The 23,468-nt window shown below is 33.9% G+C and overlaps 1 long non-coding RNA gene and 1 pseudogene across 1 annotated transcript; both read left to right on the top strand.

The window, feature by feature from the left end:
* Positions 1-13,689: 13,689 nt before the first annotated feature.
* Positions 13,690-14,344, top strand: LOC131646050 (uncharacterized). Its single transcript, XR_009297269.1, has 2 exons — positions 13,690-14,034; positions 14,119-14,344. It is a non-coding gene; the product is annotated as an uncharacterized LOC131646050 (long non-coding RNA).
* Positions 14,345-20,752: 6,408 nt separating this feature from the next.
* LOC131646049 (uncharacterized) lies at positions 20,753-23,468 on the top strand (annotated as a pseudogene).

Raw genomic sequence — 23,468 nt, 5'->3', positions numbered from 1 at the left:
TATTTCTCAATTACATATAGATTGTTCATCATAAGCATAATGTGTCAAGTTTAAGAATCATAACAATCAACATTACATGTGGTAGATTAAGCATGCATATTCAATTCCTGACTATTTGTTGCAATACATGAATTTTAGACCATTTTGAGTTGACCCAAACTGACTTTACGTCGACCTATTGAAGTTTTTTTTTTAAAAAGGAGAAAATAATTGCCAGTTATGTCGACCTAATCTATCTATAGGTCGACCTGCTTTGCTGCCAATTAAAAGATGAAGCTACTGCTTCGTTTAGGTCGACGCAGCCTTCTCCTTGGGTCGACGTACTGAGACTTAAATTCCCAAATTTGGGCTTTTAGGTCGACCCGGCCCATGCATCTTTTCTCTTCATTCATTCATATTACATTTTCCTCTTTCTCAAACCAATCCTATCCTACGGCAACCCTAATTCTCCAAGCATCAAATCTCTCAAACTCTCAGCCATCTTCCATTTGCCTCAACATCTTCACTCAATTCATCTCAACATCATGCCTCCCAAGTCAAGAAAAGGAAAAGAAATCGCGTCTGGATCCGCTTATCGACCGGTAAGTGCTCTTGCGCTTGTTCATCCAGATTGTAAGGCTGAATTTGAAAAATATCATCTGAAAAGAAAGATTATTAAGCAGTATGTGTACAACCCTAAGGTAGCCGACCGTATGAGCATTCCGAAAATTACTAGTTTAGTTCAACATCAGAATATTGGTCCACTGTTGGCATGTGATACCGCATATAATGAGGATATAGTTCGTGCTTTCTATTCCGAAAATTACTTGTTTTGTCAATCGTAGAGGCATTCTCCGGATATTCTTGTTTCTCCAGATACCTTTTGATATCATGGTACCATGGTTTATCATCAGGCTGCTCCTCAATTGTGAGACAATAGGCCGGCTCATCAAAGTATCTAACCGTAATTCGCGGTTCGTGGTTTGGCCAAGTTACTTTGAACCTAGAGGAAAGTGTTGCTAGTGCATCAGCCATTTGATTTTCTTCCCTTGGGATATGAGTGAAAGTGATTGTCTCAAACTCAGCCATTAACTCCAATATGAGGTCCCGGTATGGGATTAGCTTTGCATCTCGAGTATCCCATTCTTTATTGACTTGGTGGATCACCAGTGCTGAGTCCCCATACACCTCAAGTAGTTTAATCCTCAGATCAATCGCAGCTTCTAATCCCAATATGCACGCTTTGTATTCTGCAACGTTGTTGGTGCAGTCAAAGCATAGTCTCGCAGTGAAAGGTAAGTGACGATTGTCAAGAGATGTCAAGACTGCCCCTATACCATGTCCTAGTGCATTTGAGGCCCCATCGAACATAAGTGTCCATATTGCCCATGGTTCAGGTCCTTCGTCGGGTCCTGGTATTTCATAGTCCCTTACCACCATGATGTCCTCGTCAGGAAAGTCGAATTTCATAGAATGGTATTCTTCGAGGGGTTGGTGGGCAAGATGTTCTTCCAACACACTCCCTTTTATTGCCTTTTGAGTGACATATTGTATGCCATATTCTGACAGTAACATTTGCCACCTTGCGATTCTACCCGTGAGAGCCTGTTTTTCGAACACGTATTTCAAAGGATCCATCCTCGTTATCAACCATGTGGAATGGTTCAGCATATATTGCCGTAGACGTTTGGAGGCCCATGCTAGGGCACAACATGTCTTTTCCAATGGTGAATTCCAAGATTCTCAATCCGTGAATTTCTTGCTAAGATAGTAAATAACATGCTCTTTTCTGCCTGTTTCGTCCTATTGCCCTAGTACACATCCCATAGACCTTTCGAGAACTGTAAGATACATGATCAGCGGTCTCCCTGGTACAAGAGGTATGAGTATTGGTGGTTCTTGTAAGTAGATCTTTATAGCTTCAAAGGCTACTTAACAATCGTCATTCCACCTGATCGGCTGATTTTTCCTTAGTAGCTTGAATATAGGCTCACACGTGGTTGTTAGATGTGAGATAAACCTCGAGATGTAATTCAATCGACCCGAGAACCCACGAACCTCTTTTTCTATCCTTGGAACAGGCATTTCTTGTATAGCCTTCACCTTTTCGGGATCTACTTCTATGTCTCGCTGGCTCACAATGAATCCAAATAGCTTTCCTGACCTTACCCCGAATGTACATTTATTCGGGTTTAACCTTAGCTTAAACTTCTTTAAACGCTCGAACAATTTTTCTAGGTGTGTAATATGCTCTTCTTCTGTACAAGACTTAGCAATCATATCATCCACATATACTTCGACCTCCTTGTGGATCATGTCGTGGAACAGTGTGACCATGGCTCGTTGATACGTTGCCCCTGCATTTCGTAATCCAAAAGGCATTACCTTGTAGCAGAAAGTGCCCTAGGATGTCATGAAGGTCGTTTTCTCCATGTCTTCAGGCGCCACTTTGATTTGATTGTGCCCAGAGAACCCATCCATGAAGGAGAACACCGAAGCTTGTGCTGTATTATGTTTATGTCTTATCCACGTTTATAATTTTTTTTAACATTTTTATTTAAATGATCCTTTTGGTGAATATTGTAGGAACAATGAGTAATGCGGAAGTAAACACACTTTATTAATTAAAAAAATTAGAAAGGAAATACCAATTCATTGTTGAATTACAAATAGAAATAGAAACTGAAAAATTAAACACCCAAAAATAAATGCAACAAGGAAATAGTAAATGTCTAAGAACGCCTTTGGATATCCGCTTTGAACTTGTCCACCATATCTCTATAAAGCTCCATGAATTCCTTCACTACCTCGGGAAGAATGACGGGAGAAGATTCTGCTCTTTCCAAACTCTTCAAAATGTCTTGGATTAAGTCGTTGCACAAGAAGACTAGCTTGTCATAATTATCACGACATTTTTCATAATCCTTAAGCATCTTAAAACCATGCTCACATGCTCACTTTCCGTAGAAACAATTGTATATTGCCTTCTCCAATAATCCTTTTCATCCCTTGCTTCCTCAAATAGTTCTCTTTGTTTTACAAATACTTGCCTAAGCGCGACCAAAGCTAGAAGTGCTCTATTGTGCTCATTGGTGCGTTGTACAAGTGCTTCTTCCGTGGTTAGCCTCCTTGAGCGTTCTTCTTGTCCAGAATTGCGGGCTTCTTGAAGGTCATACTTGAGATCCCTTATTTCCACCTCTTGATCTTTAGTCCTATCAGTTAATTCAAAGACTACAACTTATAAATTTTTCTCGGACTCCTCTTTGTCACGGGAAGCTTTTTCATAATACCTTCTCCACTTTGCGATTTCCGCATTTGCTTGCTCTAACCTTTCTGTCATACCCCAAAATTTTCCCGTCATATTCCAAGATGTTTTTATTTCACCTGACTTGCAATTGCTCAAGACAGTGCAAGACCACTCTTCTCCTAAACACAAGATCCAAAATTAGGGTTTTTGGTTTGATCAAGGAATTTGAACTTCTGATACCTCAAGTGGATTCCATGATCTCTCATATGATTCAAAGTACCCTCATACCAAGTTTCAAGCCCTGATTCAAAAGATTGCTCACTCAATGGCCCAAATAATCAACAATTGACTGGTTGACCTAAAAGTCAAACTATGGTCAAATCACAGTCAAAGTTCCTGATTTTTTGTCGACATTCTCATTTTGAAGTGTCATTTATCATTTTATCAAGGGTTGATCATGATTCATCAAGAAAAGGTCAAAAATCCACAAAAGTACAGAGTTGCTAAATTAGGGTTTCTAGGTAAAAGTCAACCGAACTTTGACCAACCATAACTCTCTCATACTTTCTCAGAAATTCCTCGACCAAAGCTCATTCTCAAGGAAATTTGATTTTGTACAACTTTGATGTTGGGCCCAAGGTCAAGAAATGCTTCCGCATAAGAGATAGGAGCCAATACATTACAGGTCCTTTTAGAAGATCGCAAAAAGTTGTTTTTGTCAGGAGCCATATCATCAAGATAAAATTTCCAAATGCAAAATATGTTCCAAAGTGGCTTGTAGAGAATATCTTGGGCTTTCCAAAAAATCCTAGAACATCTTCATATGATAAAAATTGAATGAGTTATGACTTGTTGAAGTTGACCAATTTTGGAGAAAGCGCATAAAGTCAATATTGAGCAAAAAGGATTTTCTTCTAAATGGGCCTATCGTTTTATGTTAGGAATTTGTTCCTAACATGGTCCACAACCAATAAACCCATCCATGCATTATTCTTTTATTTATTTCATTTATTTTTGATTTTTATCCATTAAAAATCAAACTTAATTAAATATATAATGAACATATTCAAGGGATTCTCAAAGATTATTTTTCCAATCAAATCATGAATATAATATATAATTTAAATCATTGAAAAACATTGTTTTTATGATAGGAAAGATATGGAGCAAAAATAGAAATTTTGAACTTAATTCAAATCAAATTTCAATCTTTCCAAGGGCATGATTTCTTTCCATTCTTTTTTACCTAAATCCTTCTCCTATAAATACATAACCTATTGCATTGCATTGGGGACGAAAAAATTGGAGAGAGACTAGGGTTCCAAAAAATCAAAATTTCAAAGAAAGAACAAAATATCGTATTTTTTGTTTCAAGCATCCTCAAAGCCAAATAGCCTTTCCATTGCAATTTTCAGGTGAGTTAGAGTAAGTGTAACATCCCGAATTTTATTAATATTTTTATTAATTATATTAGTAATTATATTATTTGGTGTTTTTAATAATTATTTGCTTAATTTAGTCATATATGATGTTTATTGAAATTTTCGCGTTTTGGGACGATTTAGTCGGTACTAGTTCGGGATAGCGGATCAATATTTAATCGAAAATTTTAATATTTTTAGTATTAGAAATATTAATGAGTTAATATTTAGCGTTTTGGGAATTTTCCGAGTAATTAAGATTAGACCGGAAATATGAGACATTGAGTTATTAGAGGATTTTATCTGTATTTATTTTATTATTCTATTTTATTTTACTTGGTGTGTTAATTAATTATTTAATTATTATGAGATATAATAATTAATTGAATTAATTAACTTTGTGTGTATTGGTATTTATTTAATTTATTGAACTAAATAGAGATATTAAGAGATTATATTTAATTGGGCCTATTTATTAGAGTTGGAAGTAAATAGGGGGTGTTATTTTTTAAGCCCAATATGACATAAGATAGTAAGGGTTGAGGAGAGAAGACATAACATTATCATTTCATTTGCTGAATTTTAAAGAAGAGAATAGAAGGTGGAGAAGAGGAGCAAAAGGGGAACAAGTGAGAACTAGGGTTTGAAGAATCAAAGAGGTAAGGGGGAGAATTCTTATTATTATGGGTTTGTATGATTGGGTCAATGGGTAGATTAACATGATTAGGTTATTGTGTAGAAAATGGGAAACTTAATTTGAAACACTAACGAAAATTTGCATTGTGGCTGTTCCAAACTGTGCTCTGTTTCTGGTTTCCTTGTACCTACTGTAGCGGCTATTTTTCTACATACATGTGCTTCGTTCATGATATATACACATGTAGTAGACACCATATTTCATTGTGTTGGTTAGATTTATTATTATATTCTAGTTACTGTAGCGATACACTAGGAGTTAAATTGAAAGTAACCAAATGAAATTAATACTCTGCGCACTGTGCCATCAAAATTGAAGATGACTTGTTTCAATATTCAAAGTTACTAACATAATAGAAATTTATTATAATGATAATAATTATGATAACTTAATCTGGTTAATATAATATTTTTTTAGGAATTTAAGTTATAGATAAACATTGTGATTATCTAACTAAGTTAATTTCAATTATGTTAAAATTGTCAATAGAGTTGTTAGAGTTATCAATAAAGTTATTAGAGTTGTCAATAGAGTTGTTAGAGTTGCCAATAAAATTGTCGGAGTTGTTTCGAGTTATTATGAGTCATATTTTAATTATTTTGCGTAACTCTGACATGTTTAGAGTTGTCAGTTTATGATGTTGGTGCTTATATTCTTGTTAGAACTTTACAAATTCATAACTTTCAAACCGTGAATCCGTTTTGAGTACTGTTCGAAGCGTTAGAAAGCTAGTGTTACATTCTTTTCAATAAAAAATAGTTTTGTTGGCAATAGGTGATATTAATTGATGATTAATAGTTGTATTAATTGTATTGAACCGATTTGATTGGATTATGTTTGGACATGGATCAATTATTCAGTTTGTCGGTAAATTACGATATTTTGAGGATTTGTCCGTAATTGTGTTTTGTCTTAAATATGTATGTTGAGAAATATATATTTCTATGCCAATGATTTTGTGCTAATATTGATTCTCTGTGAGTAGTTAGTTAATATTAATTCTAATGATTAATTGCTTGATGTTGAAAGTGTGTGTTCATGTATAATTGGTAAAATGAGAATTAACATGAGATAGTATGGTTACTAGTGTTAATTGGACTGTGTGAATCGTAATTGATTAATTGGCCTCTTATATGTTAATGATGTGTGTGTGTGTTGTGAATGTTGTGTACAATTGGTGGATAATTCATAGAGTTGAATTATTGTGATATGCGAAAAGTTAAGATGGTAGAGATGATCTTAATTGCATATGTTTGTTAGCATTGTACATACATTCATATCATAGTGTGCCTTGAAACAAAGGTGGTTTGCTTTGAAACAAAAGCGAGGCTTAGATTCTAGAGTGAATCGGAAGCGGTAGACTATATGTTTACATTTTGGGTGGGCTTTGGTCTTGTCCGGATCGGAAGCGTGGCTTGGATTCTAGATATTGAATCGAAAAGCGGTGAAACTTTGGGTTCACAATTCGGTACCACATGCATAGCGTCACATATCTTGCATTGTGTCACATTAAAATTATGCGATAATTGATTATGTGAAGTTGATGTAGTTGTGATATGTGTATGAGTTTGATAATTGAAACGAGTGAAGTTTGAATATATATTTGATAAAATGTGTGAATATGTGATAACTATGATTGTGTACTTAATTGAGAATATAATAGTAGAATTGAAATATTATACTATTCAAGCTTGTTGTATACTCGATAACATGTGAAATATGGGTTGATTACTATTATCTACATGGTTATACATAGTATGATTAATTACTTGAAGTGTTGATTTAACCATTGTATTCCGTTATACTTTCTTCATAATGGTTTGTATTCTCACCCTTCTGTTTTAATGTTGCCCTCGTTTGGCGACATGCAGGTTTGACAATTAGTAGCTTGCGTGTGACCTAGTTGGAGTTTCTTCTGAGTTTGCTTGGTAATTAAGTAGCGAGTCAATGCTCTGGTCATGTAACACTGGGTAGCTTAGACGTTGAACTCATGTTCTAATTGTTTATGTATTTTGTTATAACTTGTGAACCTGTTTAATTGGTTACTTGTTGTTGAGAGGCTTTAAGCCAAATATTATGATTATGGTTATCTTATGAGTTGTTTATGGAGATATGATCATGGTATGGGACATGTATCATTTATATGAAACACATGAGTATTACTTTCCGCTGTTAATGCATATTCTGGATGAATTATGATTATATGTCAGGTGTTATTTGAAATGACCAGGTGTATTGTATTTTGTGGATAAATGTTGTCGGTTCTTAAAAGCTTTTAGTTTTTGAAAACGTCGATGTGACGCCCTTTTTAATTATATGCATGCTTATTCTCTGATTATATGCTTATTATTTATGGGGTAAATAGGGGTGTTACAGTAAGTATGCATGATATATAGTATGTGAAAGCATCCATAATTCGCATTCCATGTTCAACATATCCATCACATATTCTTGATTTTTGTTTTACTTGTACTATCGTGTTTTAATGCGTTTTGATTGTTTGGTTGAGTTAAGGATGTATATTAGGACAGGATTGAATCATTAAAACGAAGCTTGGCCCCCTAAACCGTGAGTTGCCATTGTTAGGGCATGGAGAAAAGAAGCATTTGTGTCCATTAATGCAGATTGTTTCAGGACGTATAAACATCACCAATCAATTCGTGGCCTTCCAATTAGAGGATCTGGGCTTCGTTTACTCACGAATTGCTCGTATTCTGCATTCTTTGATATTTTTGCAGGTCTGCTACGATGATATTCGTAGCTAAATCGCAGCCGTGGGGGAAGCAAATTCGTAGCAAAAAGGGGGAAGAAGATGAACAGGGCATTGAATCTTTGACCGCAGGCGTGGATGGTTTTCATTGGCCGGTCCACCAATTTGTTCTCTCTCTCTTCTTTTAATTCGCTAGTCAGCGCCGCCCCGGACCCACTTTGACTGCCCTTTTGAATTACCCCCTAAATTTCTGTTTTCCTATTAATTGTTTGTTGATTGGATTGTTTTCAGCGTGACAATACAGCCTAGTTAGCAATGCAGAAACGCCTGTAACCATAAGGGACAGGGATCGATTCCCACCCTCTTCAATTCTTTTTTACAATTCTTTTCTTCCAGATTCCATGGAGCTTCTCCACGAGGACGTACGATGCACTCTCGCATCTCCACCACAGGATCTTGTCTAACACAAATCCAAGAGACCAGAAACACTAGTCCACCACGCACCTTCAGGAGACGTCCACACAGGATCCCAGCTAAGTTTTTTAATTTTCTTTTTATTTTTTAATTACATAAATACTTATATTTTATTTTCTTATTTTCTTTTTATATTATGATTATTATTAGTTATATTTTTATTTATTTTAAATTAATTAATTTTTATAGTAAAATTATAATTATTTATTTTTTAATCGTAAACTCGATTTTTCCACAATTTTACCAATATTTGTTTTTAGACAATAAAAATTATTAATATTTTGTATATACTTTTAATCAATTAATTTTTTTAGGTTTGTTAACCTCGATCCATTTATAAACCCTAGTAGCCTTAGGTTTACTGGTAGGTGTTGCCCATTAACCCTGGTTAACTTGCTCCCCATTTGGGATTTTGCCAGTTCATTTGTTTGCCTAAATTATTATTATCTTGATTTTTGATCTGCCACGTCTTGAGGTCTTTAATGCACTAACATTTCTCTTCTTTGTGCCTAATTTTCAGGATTAACCAAGATCCTTCAGCCACGCGCTATACCAATCGAAAAGCTAAGTTCGGATCATTTTCTTATTTAAATATCATTTTCTTATTTAAATATCATTTTACTATTATCTTGCCTTATTAGGATTCGCCTCAATAGTTAATGAATCTGTAATACACTAACCCTTATTTATTTTCCTCTTAATTTCCAGAGCTGATCAAGGGTTTGAGGAAGATCAAGGCTCAAGATAAAGATAATTAAATTAATTATTCATCTCTCTTATTTTCTGCTTTAATTCCCTTCCCCCCATCCCTGCAGGTGTTTATTGTAATAGCGTAGGAACTTTTATTTCTTCTGCCTTTAATTTCTGCATTTTTGAACTGCGTGGTTAGCAATCCTAGGGAGTGCAAGCCTGCAAATTAATATAGATCACTAATTTACAAGATAAATATCATCAAAGTTAACCACGTGATTGTGCACCCACACACCTTTAGGGTAATCCCTCTAGTTGCCTTGTTGCCTTATTACTTGCTGCCTTGTTGCCTTAATTTTATTGTCTAATAATAGTCAAGTCCCTCGATTCCGAGGATACCCAAAGCAAATGTTGCCTTTAAAGTTATTGAAACTCCCTCGAGGTTGCCTTATAAGTGATGATATGTCCCTATTGCTAAGTTATCCTCGCATGATGCCTAAAAAGATTAATGACTATTTTATCCTTCCCTTAGACTACCTGCCCTCTTTATGGCATGGACAGTTTTATGGCGAACGATGACCTTCGATGACCCTTAAACATCCAATTGAAAGACTTCCTGCCCTCTTATGGTATGGATAGACCCTTTCGCCTGAAAAGCTAAAAGAACATTTTTTCAAACTCAGGGTAATTGCTTTTTAATTGCTTGCTCTATTTCAAATTCAAATTCAAATTCAAACTCTCTTTCCCACTAATTTTCAAATGCTTTTCAAAAAGACTACGCTTATTTACAAGCTAAAGTTCTTATTCAGATTTCTATTCACACCCTACTTTTCAAACAATTCAAAACAAAGTGAGTTAAGCAATTAAGAGCCCATGGATAACCATGGATACAAAGGGTGCTTTACACCTTCCCTTTGTATAACTTACCCCCTGAACTCAAAATCTTTTTAAAAGGTCTTTTTCTGTTCTTTTAGCCTTTCTATTAAATTGGATAAAATAAAAGTCAGTGGCGACTCTTGCTTACCGCGACATTTCAAATAAAGTCAGTTCACCGTATTACACTTTCGTTATGTGCAATTAAATTGAAGTTAGCACTTAGGACTCCTTCTGTTGCACGCTTTCTTTTACCCCTTTGTCTGTCATTCTCTTCCTTAAGGGCTTGAAGCTCTTGGCTCTTCTCTTTAAGGTCAAAGCGCAGTTGACTCTTTTCATTGGTAAGTTGATGTACGTCAAGCTCTAATTTTTCTTTTTCCTTTCGGGACGCCTCTAGGGCAGCCCTGATCCCTTCTATCTCTTCGATGGATAGAGGAACAGGATTAGGAGAATCAGGCTTGTATGCTCGATCCACAATGAATGGAAGTAGAATTTTTCCGACCCTTTCTTGAACCCATTTAGTTTAAGGCTCCTTAGCAATGACATTCTTCGGCCCAAAGTTCTTTGTTTGAACATGCTTCCAAGCTTGAATTACTTTCTTCAGTATCCTAGGATCACCTTTTCTGTTGTCTTGCAAAATCAATTCCTCCACTTGCTGCTTGGAAGGCTCACAATCCATATAATGGCCCAATTTGCGCAATGCTAACACAGGGTTATAATTAATACAACCTAAAATTCACATTAAAGGCACATTGTTGAATTCTCCACATTTGTAAATAATCCTTTCGGAGTTCAATTTCCTTGCGAACCAGAAGATAGAATCTTCTTTGAGAGCCCTTAATTTTTGAGACCATTCATGCCTAGTCAAATCTTTGATCAGATAACTAGCTTTATAAAGATGAGAAGTCAACCAGGAGTACAATAAATGAACGCAACAAAATAACATCCCCTTTTTCCTTTCACACCGAGTATGGATGGCATAGTAAATGTTAGCAAGAATGGTGGGAGTTGGATCCTTGTAAAAAATCCTAAAAGATATAAAAGCATGAATTGCAGCAGGATCAACATAATCAACGTTCTTCGGCAATAAAACAACACCAAAAATTAAAAGAGGCAGAAAATGTCCACAAATGTCCCATTGTTTCTTTTGAGCGTAACTCAAAGCTTGAGATTCTAAGTAGGGTTTTTTGATCCCATGTACCTCACCATCAGTTTTGCAATTAGATTTCAAATCCGTAGTGAGCACACCTAAAGCTTTGGCCAAATCTGAAAACTCAACTTCTTTCCCAATTCCTGTATAAAATTCCCTTTTAGTCCTTGAAAATCCTAGCATAGCATCCATCTCTTCCAAGGTTGGAGCCAACTGAAAATCCTAAAAAAGTAAAACACCTGAGCGGCAGATCATAGAACTGAACCAAAGCAGTGATAGCTTCTTCTTGAACCTTTACCCTTAGCAAATCCAGAATATCTCCATAGCGAACCACAAACCTATCCAAAGCACTTGATGGCATTTTTTCCTTGATTATTTTCAGCCTCTTGATGTCTGGAGTTGAGATAGTAAAGTGGATGATGGGCTTCTTAGTACTCATTTTCCCTGAACATTCACCAATAGAATATATTTTTATTTTTTATTATTTTTCTTGTGGATAAGACATGATGAAAGAATGCATATGATGAATGATGCATGCAGATAATAAAAAAGATAATAATAATAAAAACATATAATTTAACACATAAGCACATAAGCCCTAGGTTCATAGGTTTGACGTAACGGCTTAGGGAGTCTACCCTTCCCATGGTTACGTTCTAGAAGGTCTCATGGGGCCGTTCGTAGCCTCCGAGACTTTTTGTCTCTTTGTATTTTAGAACAACTCATTTATCCATGAGGTTCGAGTTTTAGGGGTAGGTTCTCAGAGAGATCAGCCAAATACCCAGTCTTACCCTCAACAAAGTCAAGCCTCGTTTTGGACATTTCCGAATATTCAACCCACTCTGAGTGGAATTATCAATAAGACTCGTAGGCAATGCAAGTCCCCCCTGGTCTTAAGGATAATTCCCACACTTATGTTTTAACTCAATTCATAATTATCCCAGCAGTGCAATATACTAATATAAACAATTAAACATTTAGGCAAATAATTGTAAACAAATAAAATATATGAATAAATAAATAAAACAAAAATTAAATATTTACTAAAAAAACCATAAACCCTAATCCAAAACCCTAACCCTGGAAAATCAGCCAAACCCTAATAATTAACCAAAACCTAAATAATTAACCAAAACCTAAACCCTGCCAAAACCTAGGAGCATAATAATTCACCATTAGTGTATCCCCAGCAGAGTCGCCAGCTGTAGCAACCTGCCCTAAAAATTAAGATTTAGAGTCGCCACCTATTCTACCAGTGCGAATAGGAAACCCTACACAGTTAAGAGATTTGGGGTAAGTCATTATATTCGGGTCAAGGGAAGGTGTTAGGCACCCTTAACCCTTTCCTAAGGTTTTGAGTTTAAGGCGAAGGTTTATGGCTAAAAGTGTTAAGGTTTATAGCTAAGGAAATGAATAGGGCGAAAAGTGAGATCTGAATGAATTGAGGTTTTTGGGAAGTGGACTCGCCTTGTTGCCAAGTGCCTACGTACCTCCTTATGGAGGATCAGAGTCTACCTAGTTCAGGGCAGGGTGTACGCCTTTAGAATTAATATGAAGATGTTTGAAGGTATTTTGAGTTACCTTATCGAAATTTTGAGAATCCGTAGTTTGAAGATGAAAATATGTTTTAAATGTGGCGTACAACCCTGGTTTAATATGTTCCATTAATCGCAATGATTAATAGATTTAATCACCATAATTTACAGATTAATAGGAATTGCTAATTATTTTAATCGATAGATTCGATTATCACCATTAGCAAATAAATGTATTTTAAATTAAATTATTAATTGTTTAAAAATAAAATAATTTTATTATTAACCATCACAATCGATTAAAACGGTTAACAATTTGAACCTTAATTCGCTTGACAAAATAAATTTTGTCGCTAATCATCGCAATCGATTGATTCGATTAAAACAATTAGCGAATAAATCCTTAATTAATTAAAATAAGATTAATCCAATTATCATTATATAAAAAATATAATTTTTCACCAACGCGATTATTAGATATAATCGGATCGAAGAAAAACTTATGAAACCAATTAAGTAAGAATTAAGATTAACATATAAATTAATTTATTTTATTTTCAGGGGGGGTACGTTTTATTGAAGGGTAGTAATTTTGAAGGTGTGTGAATAGCAAAAGGCTGGGCCCAACTATTCTAAAGGTTCGTTTGGTTACGTGGGTGTGCGTGTACCATGTTATGGTGTACGCTCAAGGCTGTGACCGTTTGATCTGGATCTAGATGAAGCAGACGATCTGCATGTGATCTGGGGCGAGGGTGCACAGGAGAGAACGCGTACTGGATCATGTCCAGATACGCCAACAGGTGGCCATGGGAGGGCCACGCGTCGTTCATCCAACGGATGGGGGGGGAATTAACCACAAAAACCAATTTCACTCTTCATTTTTCTGGTCCATCTCTCTCTCTCTCTCTCTCTCTCTCTCTCTTCGCTCCTTGTTCTCTCTCAATCCTCTCTTCTCTCTTCCTTCACCTTCAACGAAACCCAGCACGCCACCCCGAAAACCACCACACACCACCCTTTAAACCACCACAGCACCACCGAAAATCCCCAATTCCCAGTTGATCTTCAACCGGAGAACTCAAACCTTCAACAATTTCTACCCAGAAAACCCAGATTCACTAAAAAGACCAAGAACCCTAACCCTAAGTCCTTTGAAGGACGAACCCTAACCCTCGTTTTCAAGAACCCTAACCCCTTTAAAACCCAGATTCAAAAGACATATAACAAATCAAGCATGCAGATCGAAAGCTTAAGCTACGTGGTCTAATCTTTGGTACCTTACGTCTTGAATGTTGGATCGTGTGAGCTCCTTTCGTTAATCCCTTTCTTCTTCTTGGCTTCGCAGGTTCGGAGATGAGGGTGGCAAAGCTTCAAGGTATTTAGGTTCGAGTTCGTCCCTCTCCAGAAATTCCTCAAGCCTCCAAAAAAAATTCTTTCATCTAATTCTTCTCTTAGATTTATACTTAGGGTTTAGATTTATTTTAGGTTAGATTAGATTTAAGATTGATTCATGTAAATTAATTCAGATTGTAATTGGTTTGATGAATTAATGGAAAATTTATTTGATTTCATTTTGGTTTTGAGTATGAATTTGTTTTGTCAAGATTTGATTGTGATTGAGTTTGAAGATTCACTGGGCCTGGGTTTGCGTTGAAGATGGCGGTGGCTGCGCTTAGGGTTTGCGCAAGGAAGGTGATGAACAGGATCCGGGTCGGTACTGACCCGGTCCACTCCCTAACCCTATTTGGCCCAAGATCCAGTAACCCAGTTCGCTAAGCCCATTCCAGTCACTAACCGGCCCACTTACTTGAACCAGTCCAATTTACTTAATAATAAAAAACCTTATATTAATAATAATGATATTAATAATAATAATAATTGATAATTAGTAATTAATCCTAATTAAAAATAACCCTAATAATTAGCCTATTAACAATAATATTAAAACAATAATAATTGGTAGTTAGTAACAATAATAGATTAATCATAATATATTAGATATATAAAATGATTAAATAAGAAGTTTCATAAATAATATACATGGATAATATCAAATAACCAACCAATTAGAAATGAATGAATGAATGCTTAATTAATTAAAACCTTTAAAATAAACAGATGGGCACAGAAACAAATTGGATTTAAAATTGTTTGCTATCCACACCTTCATGTTATTTTAACCAATTTATAAGAGGACAGGTTTAACAATAGAGATGTTAAACCCAGTGACTCCTATTTTTTTTGATAAATCCCTAAGGAATTAATTTTAACTAGTCGTAAGCTGATCGGGTAAGTTTTGGGGTATGACAGCTTTCGCCATATTTTTTAAGAAAATCCGAATAAATTCTGAAGTATCTATTCACCCCCTTCTAGATACGTAAGCCAAGCGTCTAACACAAAAGTTATAAGTTTTTGAAATTTTACAAAATTTTTGCTCCCATGCTACTTCGCTAAGCGAACTCTGCAACCTGCAGAAAATTCTGCTCGGACAGAATGATTTCCTGTGTGATTTCTTCACTCAAAATACGTTTTAACATCAGTTTTTATGCGATTTAAGGTATTATAACCTATATCTAACATGTAGGTTCATTTGCAAACATCAAAACATGATTGAATCATTAATTTCATGGATTCCATATCAAATCCTAACATGTCAAAAACTAAAAATTGTAATCCCAAAATCTTACACATGTTACTACCCATTACATATATCATATACCCCATAATCACATGAAAAAAAACACCGTTACCTTAGATGAAGTTCTCTTCTAGGGTTTCCTCTTCTCTTCTCTTCTCCCTTTCTCTTCTTTCTCTTCTTTTCCTATTTTCTTCACTTCTATTTCTAACTTTCTATTTTCTCTTGTTTTGTCTAAAACTCTTACTACATAATTATCTCTAATGGGCTTACTAACCCTTACCCTCACTTTTACTCTTCCTAACATATTATTAGGCCCAGTTACACATTCTATCATTTTCACACTCAATAACCCAACACACATAACATATATGTTCACAAAATCACACAATTAATTAATTACTAAATAATATAATAATTATAGTTAGTTCCATGAAGAATGGATGGTCTATTCACAAATCTTCCTTCCCTGTCCATTGTGCCAGAAAGTTTCTTCCCTTAATCTCACCCAGATACATAGCAGGATGCTTTCTTTGATACTAATTTAAATTCTAGTATGCAAATATCTGATGTCCTAACAAATGTTGAGACACTGAAATCTGAACAACACACAAAGACAAGGTAAATACAATTTAAAAGTGCTAAAAAATAAATGAACACATAATTGTTTACCCAGTTCGGTGTACAACAACACCTACTCTAGGGGCTACCAAGCCAGGAAGGAAATCCACTATCACTAATATTAACTCAAAGATAAACAATCCCAGTTTACAACCTCTCACTTAATCCCTACCCAATCCAACTTCTACCTAGGAACCTCTTAGATATGAGAAACCCCTCTCACTCCCAATCACCGCAACGATGTCTCACAATCTTAGTCCCAGTTACTGATATTGACAATCTTTCACCTAAGTCTTCAAATACAAAGAAATACTTGGTTAAGAAACCCCTCAATCAAGAACAATATTTAATCTTGCTTAAAAGCTTCGATCAAGAATAATAGCTTGATAAACAAGCAATACACAGTCAACTCAATGCATCAAAAGCTACATGAGTGACACACAATCATTCAATGCTTAAAAGCTTATGAATGAATGAATGAAAAAACTTACAACATAATAGAAATAGTCCTACTCTTATATCAAGATGATATTATAGAGACTCACAATTAACACGCATAAACCCTAACAAAAAAACACGTAAGTTCCACAATAAACTAGGTTTGCAACATGTACTTGAACCCCAGGGTACATGGTTCAAATCCCACGAAAGGCAAAAACTCTACTAAATAGGGGGTATAGAAGATCGTGAGATGGCAGTGTTGGGTATTGCCTTGCGAGGGGTCCAGGTTGTTACACATATCATTCGTTCTTCATTAAAGATTTAAGTGTGTGTTGGTTTACTTTTTAGAAGGAATACATTTTCAGTTTTTGTGAGGGACTAAACTAGAGTCTTCGGTCCTCTTTATTTATCTATTATATATATATATATATATATATATATATATATATATATATATATATATATATATATATATATATATATATATATAATAAACAGTATCCCACCTTATTTGCCACATAAAATCATTTTCGCCACGTCATCAATATTCATATGTGGCACTTCTCAAAATACATCTCAAAACCTTTCATTTCTATTAAACCTACACAATTTTTTTTATGTCTTTAATTAAGCCATTTATATCATTATAATATTGAAAGTATTTTACTATTTTTATCATTAACTTTAAATAAAATTTAAAAGTCTATTATTATTATTATTATTAATATTATTTTTGGTCCCCTATTTTGTCTGATTCACCGAATCAGTCCCCCTATTTTGTCTGATTGACGAAATTAGTTGCCCTATTTTAAATTCAAACAGTTTTGATGCCCCTATTTTAAATTCAAACTATTTTAGTCTCCCTCTCATGCTTTTTCATAAAAAATCGATGATATTTTTTGTTTTTTTAAATTATATTTTTATCAACAAAGTTCAATAATATCTTTATATACGACAATTTGTCATGTTTTATAAGTAATTTTTCATTTAAAAAGTAAAAGCATCGGTAATTTTAAGTGCAATGGTATGAAAAGGAAACCAAAACTGTTTAAATCTAAAATAGGAGGACCAAAACTGTTTAAATTTAAAATAGGGGGACCAATTTTAAGAATTAGGGAAAATAAATGGATTAAAACTATAATTAAGTCTTCTTATAATTATTATCATACAATATAATAAAGCAAAATGAGAATTTGGGCAAATTTGCCAAGTGTCAGTATTTTAGACACCTTACTATTTTAAAATGAGGTTAATTGTTATACACTGTCAGTGTAAAATACTTTACACGGTCGGCACATCACAATCACTCATTGATATTACTTTATATGCATTTAAAGTAAAAGTCAACAACTTATAAAAATTTAACGGTTATGATTAACTGAGAGTGTAAAATATCTTTACACTGTCAGTGCATGAGTATTATTCTCTTTTAAAATTTTCTATTTTAAGTAATCTTACTATATTTGTTATAATTTATTTTTTAATTATTTTTTATTTTATTTCAGATTTTCGTTAGTATTCCAATCTATTATTAATATAATAATTACCTAATTAAAACAGTTTATAAACTTTATTATTTAATTAATTCAATCTTCATTATTATTCCAATTTTTTCCACTCTCCAACGTAGTCAAATCACGCTCCATTTTATCTGTAAATTCCAATGCTACATTATTGCTCTTTTACGTATTCCAAGAACTCTGATGAATAATCATAATCAACCCTAAACCTTCACAGATCTCCCTAATCTTCCATGCTTACTGATTTTCACAGAAACTTGGATTCAACGACCCAATCTTCAAAGATCATGAAAAGGTCACCATCGTCTGACCGTTATCCTTCTTTCAATCTTCCATCGTCAAAATTCTCAGTCGCTCAAATCTGATCCCTTATCTTAATAGCAATAATAGGAAACGATACGAAATTTGATTTTCGTGAAAAAGAGGTTAGAGATTCGATTATAGTTTATTAGTTATCATTAGATTTTATATTTAGGTAACTAAAGTTTGGGTTTGATTTTGTTGCAGGGATTTGTTGAAGGTTAGTGAGGAAAGTATTATGGCTCTCCTTTTAACATGAGAATTTTCGTTTATTGTAAATTTTTAATGATTTATTTATACAAATAAATTTGATTTGTGTTAGTGTTGAAGGTTAGTGATTTATGTTGATTATTAATGGTCACTCGATCTTAAGAACATCTCTATATTGCTTCTTCAAAGCAGAGCAACCAAGAACAAAACTATTTTGGTTAATTAAGTATTTGTTAATGGTTTCTCTTTCAATTTTTAAGAACCTGTTGTTGTCATTTCAGATCCATCACTGTTCGATGTGAAACTCTCCAACGGCTTGAGCGTTGAGGTTTTGCAAGTTTATTTCAGATCCATCACAGTTTTTTGTTGTAACTCATTACCTTTTCCACCAGCCTCTACAAATACACGGGGTCTAAACTTGATCCTCCTTGACACAAGTTCTTCTCTCTTTTTGAAGTATTCAGAAATTGTTTTAGAAACAGTTCATCTTCTTCACTAAACATTATTTGTCTATGTGTTTTCATGTTTATTGATTTTAATCATCTGAGTTTCTGAAATAAATGATGGGAAGTTGGTCATTGACAACATGGGATTGCTACAGTAGAATTCTTTGGGTCTCTAGAAAAATTACATGTTATTCTCACATTTCCAGTTATTTTGTAAAAAACTGATAAATATATTTATCAATGTTGACATTAAAATTTGTTATCATTTATGATATTGATTGATACTTTTTATTATAATTATAAATTTAATAGTATTATTATTTAATTGTTATATTTTACTTAAAATTAACAAAAAAAATTAATAGTTTTCTCATTTAATTGTGAATTTTTACTTAGATGATACCATTTTTTTAGAAGTTTTCAGAACTTACCTTATATATATTTTTGCGTTTGTAATGAAATTATGTATTTATAGTATCGTTGTTCAAAATAATAAACAAAATCTTGTATATATTAATTTATAATCATCCTGGATTATTATACTGTTCCAGTTTTTATTAGAATAATTATGATTTTCACTACAAAAAAAAGAGTTCAGTAGTGACGTGATTATCACGCCAGAAACAGAAAAAATACTTCACAAATCATTATTTGCGACGTGATCATTTACGTCGCAGGAGGCAAGGTGGCAACTTTTAGTGACGTGATTTTTACTTCACTAATTAGTGAAGTGAAAATCACGTCGCAACATTTAGACCAGAGTTTAATGGGTTTTCAGTCAAAGCAGGCGTAGCAGAATTGGGTCAGTAAAAGCATTTTTATTAGTGACGTGATTTATATGTCACTGCCTAGTGGCATGCAAATCACGTCACTAAATTTACCTAGAGGAGATGTAAAAGCGCAATTATAAATCAAAAACTCAATTAAAACAAATCAAGAAGAATGGAGTGTTGGCAACGAGGACATAATTTGGCGTTGAAGTATACAAATGTTGGGGCTAGATAGATTTGTAGTGGAATGAGATGACTGTTTTAATTGTATAAAAAATGCATTATGTATTGTTTGCTACCGCTGTAAGCTTTTTTTGTAATGGAATGAGATGACTGTATTGTTTGCTATATGCAGTGTAGTATTAATAAAGTTGTCTTTTAAAAAATTTAAAAAAAACTAAAAAAAGTAACACTGAAATAAGTTTTGTTAAAGCAATACGTTAACTGAATTAGATCAAGAATTTATACAAAATGATATAATCATGAGAAAAAAAACATATGTTCTAAGTGATAATTTTGATTGAACCATGGAAAGACGGGTAGCATGTTAATGGCTTTTTGTTGGGCGAGAGAGAACTAGAGATAAAGTGGGTGGAAGGATTGTGTGAGGAAAACTAAAGCTGTTATCAATTTTTTCCTTAACTAATCGAAGCCTTTAAATAAATCTGATGGTCTCTAAAAGTTGACCACCGATGAACCACTTGTTTAATGACTCACCCTAGACGCCACTATATATATATATATATATATATATATATATATATATATATATATATATATATATATATATATATATATATATATATATATATATATATATATATATATATATATATATAATATTTAAAAATTCAATTAAAAAATATAAAATATTTCAAGAGAACCGGTTCAAAGTCTAGTTACTATTACCGATTGAACCGGTTCAAGAGAACCCTTTGTAGTACTTTCCTTACTTACCTTTGTCTCTGGAACTTTCCCTTCCCGCCTCAACCAAAGTAAAAAAAACCCATCAAAATCAGCTAGAGAAAGAAAAAAAATGTGCGGAAGAACTCGTTGCAGTCTAAGAGCCGATGACATTCCGAGAGCCTGCCACCGTACCACCGCTCCTACCCGCGTTCTCCATATCGACCGGTAACTAGATTCTCCTCTCTTCGCTTCCAACTTTATTTGAATCCTTTTATCAATTTCTCAAGTTGCAACTGCTTATTATAGAACTAGGTTTTACTTTTGTGTGTCAGTGTTGGTGTAGTGTTTCTGGTGTAGGTGATTTATAGAATTTTGTGATTTTGTGCCTAGGAAAACAGACAAACCTGATCATTACAAGATGGTAAATTTGTGTTCATTTTAGAATTTTGTTGATAAAAAGATGAAAAGTGAATAATGAGTAATTGTGATAGAGAGAAGATAGAAGGATAGTTAGGGATTGTTTTTGTATATTAGTATTTTATTAATTTTGAGTTTGTTTGAAAAATGTTGTACAAAAAAATGGTAAGCAAAGAATTGAATCTATACTCTATTGTGTTTATTAGTTGAAATGAAAATAAAACAGTATAAAAGAAAGGAAACAGGTACTTACGAATTGGAGGTTTATATAGTTTTTTTCCTTCTCTCTTCTTTTGTTTCAATAGACATGATTTATGCTATAATATTATTGCATCCTTTGATCTATGCTGCGTGCGTGACTCACCTAGTGAGTAAGAGATCGGCAAAGTCTCTAGGGTTCTGGGTGCTTAGTTGCAGTTTTTGCTGTTAATGTCCTTTTTCTTTGGGGATAATGAGCTTGAAGAAAGAAAATCTGTGTCAAATCTTTGCCAAAACTTTTGAGTGGATACATGGTTAGAGTTAACTTCATTAGTGTTTAAATAGGTAGTCTCAATAATATGTAATTACTAAATAGTTTATGGTTAAAAGGAAAATCTTGCTAAGAAGCTAAGATAAGAAGTTAAATAGTTGCATTTTACATTGACCAATATCTCAAGGTTTAATACTCATTTTTGCTTTTATAATTCTCTCATTTTTTTCTAAGGAATCTCCACAAGTTTTTTTTTTTGGTTGCTAATTGGTTGGTGTTGGTCCCTTGATTAAGTTTTTGGTCCCTCAATAATATCATGATTTCCAAACAAGTTCTCTAAACTACTTTTGTTTACCAAATTGTATATTGTTATGTATGCCACATGGGCACTCAATAGTGAAATTTAATGGAGGTACAGTTATGCAAAAAATAATTTATAGAGAACTTGTGTGGAAACAAATAATTGAAAATGGAGGACCAAATGGAAAATTCTTGGACTAGAAACATATTAAAACCAAATTATATGATATGCATTAATTGATTTCATATTTTTTTACTGCAGTTTGTACGCTACAATGCCGCTACTATAAAATATAATCCTTTCTAGTGGAATACTTAGTCTGATTTGATTCGTGTTATGTTCTGCAGTTTAATGCTCGATCTGAATCCATTGATGAGAAAGCTTCATTCCGTCGCCTACTTCCTAAAAACAGATGCCTTGTTGCAGTAGAAGGGTGTGTTTAACTTCCTAATGTTCTGCAGTTGTCTAAGTTTCCTAATGTTTTTGCCTATTATGTCTATTATCGTCTTATTATCGACTTTAAGTTCAGTTCTTTGAATTAATTACTTTAAGTATATGTTTAAGTTTTTATGAGTGGAAACAAGATGGTTCAAAGAAACAGCCTTACAGCCTTACTATATTCACTTCAAAGATGGACGGCCTCTAGTTTTTGCTGCTCTATATGACTCCTGGCAAAATTCCGAAGGTAAGAATTTCTACAGAATGTTGGAAATTGATATTTTTCTGCATGAAAGATAATGCTAATCTATCTTCGTACAGTTGTTGATTTTAATGTAAATATTCTTAACTGCAGGTGAAATAATTTACACATTTACTATTGTTACGACCTCTTCCTCTTCAGCTTTCCAGTGGCTTCATGGTGAGTCATGCATTCAATGTTGACATGCCAAGATAGTTTCAGGTTGATATTATTGACTCTGAAAAGAATATTAAAGTTGACTTATTTGTTTAGAATGATTTTTTAGTAACTTCGGTCAAAATAGTAGGGTAAATGCAGGTTGGGGTTTGACGAAAGCAGGGACTATGAAAGGAAGAATATATCTTAAGACAAAATAAATATTTTTCTTCATGTGTATTTACATTGAAATATAGCTAAATAATGACCTATGTGGAAAATGTAGTCATGTTTTTCTTCTTTGGTTTAATGAGTTTAGGTTCACATCCACGGGATTCTCGTGATCTGTTAGATTATAAACCTACCAAGGGGAATTGGGTACCCCTCTTTGGATTTTACCAATTGAGGGTGACTGCCCGAATATACACCATATTTTAGTGACCGTGTATTATATAGGTAAAAATACCTAATATGTACTTCAAATGTGTGTCTTTAGACAGGATGCCTGTTATTTTGGGAGACAAGAATTCATCCGATACCTGGCTAAGCAGCGCTTCCAGTTTTAAGAGTGTGATGAAGCCATATGAAGAATCTGATTTGGTATGAGCTTTGAGGCAGAAAAAATTAAGACTAAATTTCTATTTTCTTCATTAGTGTTGAACTTCTTTGTTTTATTATTTGTTCTGATATTAAGGTTTACTAGTTTAGTATGACTCTGTATTCATGGTTTTCGCCAATATTTTAATCTCCAGGCGTGGTACCCTGTAACACCTGCCATGGGTAAGCCATCATTTAATGGGCCTGAGTGTATAAAGGAGGTATGA

This window comes from Vicia villosa, linkage group LG2 (genome assembly GCF_029867415.1).
Source record: "Vicia villosa cultivar HV-30 ecotype Madison, WI linkage group LG2, Vvil1.0, whole genome shotgun sequence".
NCBI classification, from domain to species: Eukaryota; Viridiplantae; Streptophyta; class Magnoliopsida; order Fabales; family Fabaceae; genus Vicia; species Vicia villosa.
Note: the sequence above shows the minus strand (reverse complement) of the source record. Positions and strands in the feature narration are given on the sequence as shown.